Source organism: Euleptes europaea, chromosome 9 (assembly GCF_029931775.1).
Source record: "Euleptes europaea isolate rEulEur1 chromosome 9, rEulEur1.hap1, whole genome shotgun sequence".
In the NCBI taxonomy this organism is placed as follows: Eukaryota; Metazoa; Chordata; class Lepidosauria; order Squamata; family Sphaerodactylidae; genus Euleptes; species Euleptes europaea.
This window is the reverse complement of record NC_079320.1, coordinates 15,578,224-15,589,930: the sequence shown is the minus strand read 5'-3', so window position 1 is coordinate 15,589,930 and position 11,707 is coordinate 15,578,224. Positions and strand designations below refer to the sequence as shown.

At 44.1% G+C, this 11,707-nt stretch overlaps 1 pseudogene; it reads left to right on the top strand.

The window, feature by feature from the left end:
- The first annotated feature begins 4,401 nt into the window (after nucleotides 1–4,401).
- On the top strand, nucleotides 4,402–7,206 carry LOC130482307 (guanylate kinase-like; annotated as a pseudogene).
- Nucleotides 7,207–11,707: the final 4,501 nt, after the last annotated feature.

Genomic DNA, 11,707 nt, shown 5'->3' with positions numbered 1-11,707 from the left:
AGAAGAGTTGGTTTTTATATGCCGACTTTCTCTGCCAGTTAAGGGAGACTCAAACCGGCTTACAATCACCTTCCCTCCCCCTCCCCCCAACAGACACCCTGTGAGGTAGGTGGGGCTGAGAGAGTGTGACTCTCCCCAGGTCACCCAGCTGGCTTCATGTGCAGGAGCAGGGAAACAAATCCAGTTCACCAGATTCGCCTCCGCCGCTCATGTGGAGGAGCGGGGAATCAAACCCAGTTCGCCAGATCAGACTCCAACGCTCCAAAGAAGAAAGGCTCTGCAGAGGAAGGCCATGGCAAACCACCGCTGCTTCTCATTTGCCTTGAAAGCTCCTCGCTGGGGTTGTCATAAATTGGCTCTGACTTGACGGCACTTTACACGCACACACACACACACAATAAAAGGTATTCTATGGTTTTTGTTTGTATATTTTGCTTTGGACCAGTGTGGCTACCTGCATCCTCTGCTAAGTCTAGTGTGTTTGAGTCTGCTGCCCAACCGGCAGGAATCCAAAAAAGCAACATTTCCCCATCACTGCACTTCTCTGCTGGGATGAGCTGAATTTATGCCTGTTGGGCAGAAAATGCCACAGAAACATGGGAAACAAAGATATTATTAATTCACTAAGTAGCATCTCTGCCTCAGGTAGCAACAGAATTCTAATTGCTGATCCCCACCCCCTCCCCAAACTCAGTTTTGCTACCAGGCAAAACACAGCAAATAAACAGTATCCATTTATTAGAGGCAGGAGAACAGGAAATAATCCATATACATATCTTGTACCCTCTTGTTTTAAAATTAAAATAGTTCTATTAGAAGCGCTCTGTTTTAAAAGCAAGCACGTTGTCGCCTACCTGGTTTGCAGCTCTGCAGTGAATGATCTTAAACTCATTAGGGATGTTTTCTGTCTCCTCTGCACCTCACTTCTTCAAGATCTGGACCCAAAATGGTACCCTGCGAGAATTTAAACAGTGTTTTAGCTTCTAAGCAACCAATTGGAGCCTAGCAACTTAACAGTGACTTCACAAGGTATTTTAAACAAAAATCCTCTAATCCCCCCTTTTGTCCTTGAAATGATTATGTGTCCTTGAGCTACATTGAAATTCTCCTTATTTGACACTCGTGCAGAATGCTAGATAAGTATATTTTATGGCTTGTTTTTGTGAGATAATAGATGTTATGAATGCCAGGCAATTCCCCGGTTCTATGATTACTGGATGCATTCCCCTACATTTTCCTTCGGAGATGTTCAGGTGCATTCTAATGAAAACGTGAAATTTTGGTGCCACCCTTGATCAGGTTGACTTATATTTCCATCTGCCCTTAATAACTATTTATGTAGTGCTCTTAATGCATACCTTGTTGCAAGACTATGGTCGCAAACCTTCTATTTATTCACACAACCAGGGTTTTTCGCCTTTCAATGACTGCTAATGGTTGATTTATATATGGACATGCATCGTTCACAATCCTGTTACTTAACAGAGGCAAGCTGAGGGTTTTTTTTAAAAAAAACATGCAGTCAACTGGATTGTGTTAAGTTTTTTTCACCGCGTACTCAAACATGCTGACATTTTGTTATGCCACAGCTGAGGAACTGCCAGAAACCTTAGTGGTAGAATGGCCAAATGTTGATACTTACTGGAAAATTGGGAGGTAGCTTGGCTTTGAAGCAATCCCATGTTCTCATTAACTGGGTTGGATGTACCAAAACACAGTTGAAGAGGGTATCTGAAGCCTTCTAGAGTTTTAGAGGCATGAGCATCTCGAGAGGGGGGAAAATAGGCTATAGGTTTTTTAAAAATTGAGAAGGAAAGCGGTATGCTATAGCTTGATCCCATCAGATCTTGGAAGCTAAACAGGGTAAGTACTTGGAAGGGAGACCACCAAGGAAGGTAGGGTTGCCAACCTCCAGGTAGTTGCTGGAGATCTCCTGCTATTACAACTGATCTCCAGCCGATAGAGATCTGTTCACCTGGAGAAAATGGCCACTTTGGAAATTGGACTCTATGGCACTGAAGTCCCTCCCCTCCCCAAACCCTGCCCTCCTCAGGGTCTGCCTCCAAAACCTCCCGCTGGTGGCAAAGAGGGACCTGGCAACCCTAAAGCAAGACTCTGCAGAAGAAGACAATGGGAAGAGACCCAATCTCGGCATCTTGATCAAATCAGGTCAGATCCCATCATTGTGCATGCATGTTTTTAAAGCATACTAAAGTTCTTTTCAGGAATTACAATTATGCATGCAGAGAACCTACCAACCACATGTAGGTCCTCCCTATATATATGGTTATTGTGTTGTATGGACAGGGGTAATGCACCTATTTACCCATGAGTATGAAGCTCTGGTATGTACAATTTGACCATGGGATTTTTTCAGAGTTTCTGTCCATGTGCACCAAGTAGGGTCGCCTGCTCCAGGTTGGAAAATACCTGGAGATTTTGGGGGTGGAGCCTGAGGAGGTAGGAGTTTGGGGAGGGGAAGTACTTCAATGCCATAGAGTCCACCTTCCAAAGCAGCCATTTTCTCCAGGTGAACTGATCTCTGTTGGCTGGAGATCAGTTGTAATGATGGGAGATCTCCAGCCACCACCTGGAGGCTGGCACCTCCAGCACCAAGGCTGTACGCGCATGGTAAATACATGTATTACCTCTGTTCACACATTATCGTGGTGACTGTGGGTATCAGGAAGATCTACACATTCTTGGTCTGGATAGCCCATGATAGCCCAATGTCGCCCGATCTTGGAATCTAAGCGCTGGTCAATATTTGGGTGGGAGACCACCAAGGAATACCAGGGTTACTACACAGAGGCAGGCAATGACTAACCATCTGTGAACATCTCTTCCCTCGAAAACCCTACTGGGTTGCTGTAAATTGGCTGTGACTTGACGGGGTGGGTTGGTGGTGGAACAAAACAGCACATCATTGGCAGGCTCCCAGGACACCTGACTGTAACATCTGCAAATACATATGCACAATTAAATGATTACAATAGTTTGGATCCGAAGGGAACAGAACTGGTGTGGATCTGCCTGCATTTTGTCATGCCTAGCTAAGATGTTTTGGTCAAATTAGCCAAGATAGCTCGAAAAAGACAAGCATGAAGACTGGTTAACAAAGTACCCTGCTTTTTAAAAAAAAGTCACTGAAGTGAAACAAAACTTGCCAAAATTGCTACTCTACTGAACATTTTGCAGGTATGTGGCTATAAATATTTATACATAATGGGCACCCTTGAGTGAAAGTGGATATTATGCTGTTGAAAAGTGAAAGTTTTCAGGCTACAATGAAATTATAGATTTGCACACTTGGGCAAACCAGGGCTTTAAATTAAAAGGCCGGGCTATGGACAATGTGGCTGTTTAATGGAGTGACTTTAGCTAGCAAACCAACATCTTTCAGCTTCACTTGAAAAGGAGGGTGGAAAGGTAAAGAAGAAGTGTTGTAGAGTAGGCTAAATGTAAAATGCTGTCATTCAGGAATATGTCCAGGGTCTTCTCGGGATTGGCAATGGATAACTTTATACAAAACAAAAAGAATGAAAGGAATAAGAGAATGAAGCCTACCAGAATCCTTTATAGCAGTTTGCACAGACCCAGATACTACAGAGCCATAAGAAAACCTGGTGCAGTATTCCCCCAGATTCTGGCCCACGGGCCCACAGTAAAACATGGGAGTAACTAGTACCACTGTCGGCCACCCAGAGTTTCCTGTTGGCCTCAATCACAGATGGACAGAATGTAGACTCTGGGTGGAATGTAGTACCTGGGTGGACTTCTAACCAGTTTAATGGACAACCTTATGGTGGCTAGGGTTGCTAACCCTGGGTTGGGAAATTACTGGATATTTGGGAGGCAGAACATGGGGAGAGATGGGTTTGGGGAGGGGAGGAATCTCAGCAGGGTATAATGCTATAGAGTCCACCCTCCCAATCAGACATTTTATCCAGGGGATCTCTCTGGCTTCTGGAGATCAGTTGTAATTCCAGGAGACCTCCAGGCACTTGGATATTAGCAACCCTAGGGGGATCTTGCAAAATATGTTGTACTTACTGTCAGTAACTTACATGGACCCTGGTATGATCCTGCAAGCACTTCTTATATTTTTTAAAAGGAAACATATCCAGATAATTTAAGCACTGAGTAGTTATATCTTCACTCTCCAGAGATGCTGGTTCTGCATCTCTGCTTTGTTATTACAAAACTAGAGGTGTATGCACATTTTTTGTGATGTATTAGTTGCCATCCCCCAGTATGTGTATCAGGGCCAAACTGTTTTAATTAATCAGGTCCAGGCCTGACTCTCTTCCCCCACAGTTACATAAGAGCTGTGGGAGGGTTGTTTTAAAAGTCTGTGGGAGCTAGCCATCATGCTGAGCAGTGGTTCCCACTCCTCTCCCCATGAGCTGGCGCTGCAACACATTAGCAGTAATGATAGGACCAAGACTAGTCATTCTGAGCAGACCTTCGGGTGCAGGGAAGAGGCTGTTGAAGGATTATGAGAACATGTTTGCTTTCAGAGTGTCCCATACCACAAGGAAATCAAGACCCGGTGAAGTGAATGGGAAAGATTACCATTTTATGACCCCAGAAGATATACAGGAGCAAATTGATGCTGGAGGATTTGTTGAGCAGGCAGAGTTTTCTGGGAATGTGTATGGAACAAGTAAAGCTGCCATACAAGCTGTCTAGCCCCAAAACCAGATCTGCATCCTGGATATCGACATGCAGGGGGGTGGGGAGCATGAAGAAGATGGACTTCAACCCCATCTCCGTCTCCATCCAACCTCCATCCATTGAAAGCTTGGGGGAAAGTTATGATGGCTGGCAGGCCAAAACAGAGGAGAGCTTGAAGCAGCAGCTAAACATGGCTTGGTTAGACATGGAACTTAGTAAGAAGCCCAGCCTTTTCGATTTGATCATATAAACAAAGATTTAGACACGGCGAATTCAGAACTGAAGAAGATTCTTGCAGAGAAAAAGAAGAAGAAGAGTTGGTTTTTATATGCCATCTTTCTCTACCACTTAAGGGAGACTCAAACTGGCTTACAATCACCTTCCCTTCCTGTAGGTTATCCGGGCTGTGTAACCGTGGTCTTGGAATTTTCTTTCCTGACGTTTCGCCAGCAACTGTGGCAGGCATCTTCAGAGTAGTAACACTGAAGGACAGTGTCTCTCAGTGTCAAGGGTGTAGAAAGAGTAATATATAGTCACAAAGGGGTTGGGTTTGAGCTGAGTATTGTCCTGCAAAAGTATTGTCCTGTAAGTATCAAGATAATGTGCTAATGAGGGTATGGTATGTTAATATGGAACCATTGTATCCTGAAGTGATCTGTTAATGTGTGTAATCCAAAACTAATCTGTATGGCTATTGTTGAATGTTGTCTTTGTCTGGAGGTTTTTCAGGGCAGGAAGCCAAGCCTTATTCATTCTTAAACTCTCCTCTTTTCTGTTAAAGTTGTGCTGATGTTTGTGAATTTCAATGGCTTCTCTGTGCAATCTGACAAAATAGTTGGTAGAATTGTCCAGTCTTTCAGTGTCTTGGAATAAGACCCTGTGTCCTGTTTGTGTCAGTCCATGTTCAGCCACTGCTGATTTCTCAGGTTGGCCAAGTCTGCAGTATCTTTCATGTTCTTTTATCCTTGTTTGTATGCTGCGTTTTGTGGTCCCGATGTAAACTTCTCCACAGCTGCAAGGTATACGATATACTCCTGCAGAGGTGAGGGGGTCTCTTTTGTCTTTTGCTGATCGTAGCATTTGTTGTATTTTCTTGGTGGGTTTAAACACTGTTTGTAGGTTATGTTTTTTCAAAAGTTTCTCCATCCTATCAGTGACTCCTTTAATAAATGGCAAGAATACCTTTCCTATGGGAGACTGTTTTTCTTGAGTTTTCTGATTTTTGTTTGGTTCAATGGCCCTTCTGATTTCATTCTTGGAGTAGCCGTTTGCTAGCAGTGCGTGATTTAGATGGTTAGTTTCTTCCTTGAGAAAGTTTCTCAAGGAAGAAACTAACCATCTAAATCACGCACTGCTAGCAAACGGCTACTCCAAGAATGAAATCAGAAGGGCCATTGAACCAAACAAAAATCAGAAAACTCAAGAAAAACAGTCTCCCATAGGAAAGGTATTCTTGCCATTTATTAAAGGAGTCACTGATAGGATGGAGAAACTTTTGAAAAAACATAACCTACAAACAGTGTTTAAACCCACCAAGAAAATACAACAAATGCTACGATCAGCAAAAGACAAAAGAGACCCCCTCACCTCTGCAGGAGTATATCGTATACCTTGCAGCTGTGGAGAAGTTTACATCGGGACCACAAAACGCAGCATACAAACAAGGATAAAAGAACATGAAAGATACTGCAGACTTGGCCAACCTGAGAAATCAGCAGTGGCTGAACATGGACTGACACAAACAGGACACAGGGTCTTATTCCAAGACACTGAAAGACTGGACAATTCTACCAACTATTTTGTCAGATTGCACAGAGAAGCCATTGAAATTCACAAACATCAGCACAACTTTAACAGAAAAGAGGAGAGTTTAAGAATGAATAAGGCTTGGCTTCCTGCCCTGAAAAACCTCCAGACAAAGACAACATTCAACAATAGCCATACAGATTAGTTTTGGATTACACACATTAACAGATCACTTCAGGATACAATGGTTCCATATTAACATACCATACCCTCATTAGCACATTATCTTGATACTTACAGGACAATACTTTTGCAGGACAATACTCAGCTCAAACCCAACCCCTTTCTGACTATATATTACTCTTTCTACACCCTTGACACTGAGAGACACTGTCCTTCAGTGTTACTACTCTGAAGATGCCTGCCACAGTTGCTGGCGAAACGTCAGGAAAGAAAATTCCAAGACCACGGTTACACAGCCCGGATAACCTACAAGAACCAATGAACTCTGACCGTGAAAGCCTTCGACAATACCTTCCCTTCCCTTCACCACAACAGACACCCTGTGAGGTAGGTGGGGCTGAGAGAGTGTGACTAGCCCAAGGTCACCCAGCTGGCTTCATATGTAGGAGTGGGGAAGCAAATCCAGTTCACCAGATTAGCCTCCGTTGCTCATGTGGAGGAGTGGGGAATCAAATCCGGTTCTCCAGATAAGACACCACTACTCTTAACCACTGTACCACGCGGGAAACCCAGAAGGCTCATGGATCTAAGAAGTCCTAAGTACCACGGCGTAGATGCTTGAACCTGTGCACTGAGCACAATGGTGCCCACGTACACCTTTCTTGGAGCCCACCAGATGTTTTTAGAAGGTGGGTGGGGCCTGGTGGGGCTTTTGCCTTGGCCCCATCACAAACTCTCCACCTGGCTTTTCTTACAGGATTGTTGTGAGAAAATGGCAGCGGGGAGAATGATGTTCTAAGGCACTTTGAGTCCCACCCGTGGGGAGAAAAGCGGGATTTAAATAAATAAATGCAAAGTAAATGCAAATGCATCATCCCTTAGTGTTCACTATCTGCAAGTGTTCTCTCCCAGTGGGAAGCAGACCAGTTGCTTCAGCTACCAGAGTCTCCTGTGTGCTGGCTACAGAGCAGGACTGAAGGATGATCATCAGAAGCAGGATAAGTAAGCTTACCCCTACTGATCACACTTCAGAGGATACTACCTTTGTGGAGGGGCCATGGCTCAGTGGTAGAGCCTCTGCTTGGCATGCAGAAGGTCCCTGGTTCAATCCCTGGCATCTCCAGTTAAAAGGGACTAAGCAAAGTAGGTGATGTGAAAGACCTCCGCCTGAGACCCTGGAGAGCCACTGCTGGTCTGAGTAGACAAGACTGACTTTGATGGACCAAGGGTCTGATTCAGTAGAAGGCAGCTTCATGGGTGTACCAGGAGATCTGCAATATATTGTTCCCCTTTTTTCTCTTGGCAGAAATGCCTTCTTTTGGCATAGTTAGGATCTAAGCCAGAGTGCTTAGCAGTTTCTGCGTAAAAGCGAACAGAGCTTACATATTTAGACCGGAACTATCCTAACATCATTGGAATTGGGCTGAAAAACTCACACTGTGATGATCTTACATCACACACTTTGGCGTACTAAACGTTACGCAAAGAACAGGAAGAATCAGAGAGCTGCTGCCTTGGACTGCAGTCATGCCTCAGCCATAATATCACATCGGGGGCCAGAGGAAACTAGACTCACCTAAACGCCTCCCTTTCAGATTTTAACAAGGTGCTTCTTTGTTTGCAATGCAAACGCTTCAGGGGAGGCGGATAGTTACTTAAAACAGTATTTCCCTTTGCAAGAGATCGAAACAAGGACTGAAAAATCAGGCTATAGGTTTATCCTCAAATATTTTAAGTCTCGCCTTGGTGATTTCCTCCCCATCCCCATACTGAATTAATATTACCCAAGAACAACAACCAAAAGGTTACAAAAATACCCAGAGGCGTAAGTAGATCCAGCGTAGCCTTCTAAAATACCAGGTGCTTTCGTGCCAGGTAAATTTTTTGAAGGATTCATGCAGAAATTTAGCATCTTCAATGCAAACATTTCACTAAAATAGAGCCGCAAGCAAATATGACGCTGCACGTCAAACAACGTGGGCACGAAGACTTCAGTTTAATGATGGGAGCATAGCGCTATAAAGGAAATAACAACACATAAGCAAATAGATGGGGAAACCATGGAGCTTGTTTACAACCATTGAAGAGCCTTTTGATTGAAAATATGGAGTGTTTAGCAGTCGTGCCTAGGAGATATTTCATTAGAATTGTGAATAGCAAAGGGTTTACATCTGCCTTATGTAAGCACGCATTCCAGGGGAAATACTCTGATGCCCTTGAACCGCATTTTTAACAGTCAACAACTGCATTCATTAGGGCACTTAATGAAAGCCTCTGCTTTTCCTAGGCCAGGAAATATTGCTAAGAAATGCACCTTCAGCCTTACAACAGTCAATGGGAGATTCCACTTTACCCAGATTATAGCTCCACAGATGACTCACACAATGGCTGTATATGCAGTAGGATGGCAGCTGGAGATCTCCTGCTATTACAACTGATCTCCAGCCGATAGAGATCAGGTCACCTGGAAAAAATTGCCGCTTTGACAATTGGACTCTATGGCATTGTAGTCCCTCCCTTCCACTCCCAAAATCTTCAGGTGTTTCCCTACCCGGAGCTGGCAACACTAATATGCAGTGAGAGAATAAACCCCACAGAGATCAACAAATATCGATGCAACCTATGAACACTAACCTGGGAGTAAGCCTAGGGTTGCCAGCCTCCAGGAGGTAGTAACTCTGAAGGACAGCGAGACACTCCTCTGAAGATGCCTGCCACAGCTGCTGGCGAAACGTCAGGAAAGAAAATACCAAGACCACGGTCACACAGCCCGGATAACCTACAAGAACCAATGAACTCTGACCGTGACAGCCTTCAACAATAAAAATAAACACTATTTTCCATCTTACTGTAAGTTTTGCTTCATTTCAAAAAATAAAATTTTATTTGATGGTTTATTATTGTTTATATTTTGAATTACATATATATGGGGACACCCAAATCTTTTCAGTGCTTAGGGCCTCTAAAGGTCTTAATCCGGCCCTGTCTCCAGGCTGCACCTGGAGATTGGCAACCCAGGGGTCGAGACAAGACTGTGCAGGGAAAATGACCATGTGAATGCTCTGTTGCATCTGTAAGCGCCTCTGCTTTCATAGCAGCCAAGAGAGTTACACGGAGAAACAACCACATACTCCCAAGGTGTAGCAGCAAGGACAGTACTAAAGAGGGGGAAAAGCTTTAAAAAAATACTCCACCAGGCTGCATTCCTGTGGTATTCCAAAAATACAGCTGAAAGACAAAATGAGAGAGTGATCTTGTGTTAAAGAACACTTTGAAACCCTTTTCCTTTTTTCCCCTTGTTGATGGTGTGCTATTATAGTACCAGGGGTGGGGGAATGCCAGGCAACGGGAAACATTTCAGCGCAGAAATAGTTTGAAAGCTCGAAAGTTTAATATTGCCACGGTGTGTTCTTGCTTCCTAAAAATACAAAAACAGCAAAAACTGGGAAATCGACTGTAGACATGTATAATAAACCCCAGCTTGAAAACTTTTTTTAAAAAAAAAACCCTGACCACAGCACCGTGGTCAACTAGAACCATATTTAGAACGCTGAAAGACTTTTAAGGGGTGGATGCATCAATGGGCGTCTGTTGCATTTTCCATGGCTAATGGTGTAGGGTTTTTTAAAAAGAATTTTGATATGAAAACAGCAAACTGGAGGAGCGAGGCGAAAAACGAGGACAAATGGAAACAGAAACAAAATTCGGCAGAAATTTGAATGCAATGTGAGATTTTTGAACAGCCAAATTTACAATGACAAAGAATTGGACTCGCTTCTATAAAACAGGATCATATGGGCTGGATCCTATGCATCCTTTCCTCCTGTGTAAAGAGCCGTCCTGGAGTGCAAGAGGTTGCACATATGCAGGAGGCAGGAGGGACAATTTCACCCATTCCCTTCAGCAGCCAGCTGTACTGCATTGTTTTTATTCCGTATTGGTCCCCCAAGCCTCAAGGGAGAGTTGCCAACCTCCAGGTACTAGCTGGAGATCTCCCGCTATTACAACCGATCTCCAGCCAATAGAGATCAGTTCCCCTGGAGAAAATGCCCACTTTGGCAATTGGACTCTATGGCATTGAAGTCCCTCCCACCCCAAACCTCGCCCCCCTCAGGCTCCGCCCCAAAAACCTCCCACCGGTGGAAAGAAGGACCTGGCAACCCTAACTCAGGGTCACCTTTCAGGCACTCACAGATGACTGCTGGGGGAAGGAGAACATAAGGAAGATCCATCTGTGCCTGTACCTTCCAATGGTGCTACCTAAGATCCAACCCATCATCTTTAATATAAATGGAAATATAATCCTGCTCAGGTTGTCTCTGCCAAAGCATTTCATACAACGGAACCAAGAAACTCTCCCGCCCCTTTTTTCTAGTTCTGCCCCAACCTAACAATAAGATGAAGACCATTATCTGTTTTGCCAAAAGCTGATAACCCCATCAAAATATAGGAAGAACATGCAATTTGGCATATGTGCAAAATATACATTGTGCTTTAATTGTCCCTATCTATTAACAGACCCCCACTCCAGACTTTCGTGGTAGGAAATAGACCTTTTATCCCAGTTTCTTTCTTTCTTACAGGACTGACTAGTTTAGGTCCTTTTAATAACACATACATGACCGTAATTGTAAAAAAAAAAGGACGATGTGGTTTTCTAATGCATTACTAATACCTTGATGCATTGGGAGCTCTGTTGGCTAGACCTTGGCCATCCTGCTGCACTTTCCTCTGCTCACATGAACGGGTAGTGTTAGTTGGTTCATCCCTGAAGACTAGTGGCTGTATGTGTTGAAGGAAGAGTGGGTGAGTTCAGTCTGTTTTGACAGCAAGTCTCCCGTCCATGGCTACCAAAGACACATAATGGATATGGGTTAACTGTGTTTTTGTTTGTTTGTTGTCATCAAGTCACAGCTGAGTTATGGCGACCCCAGGTGGAGTTTTCAAGGCAAAAGACGTTCGGAGGTGGTTTGCCATTGCCTGCCTCCGCTTCACGCCCCTGGTATTCCTTGGAGGTCTCCCATCCAAATATTTGCCAGGGTTGAGGTTGAGAGCGTGTGACTGGCCCAAGGTCACCCAGCACGTTTCCATTGCAGAGTGG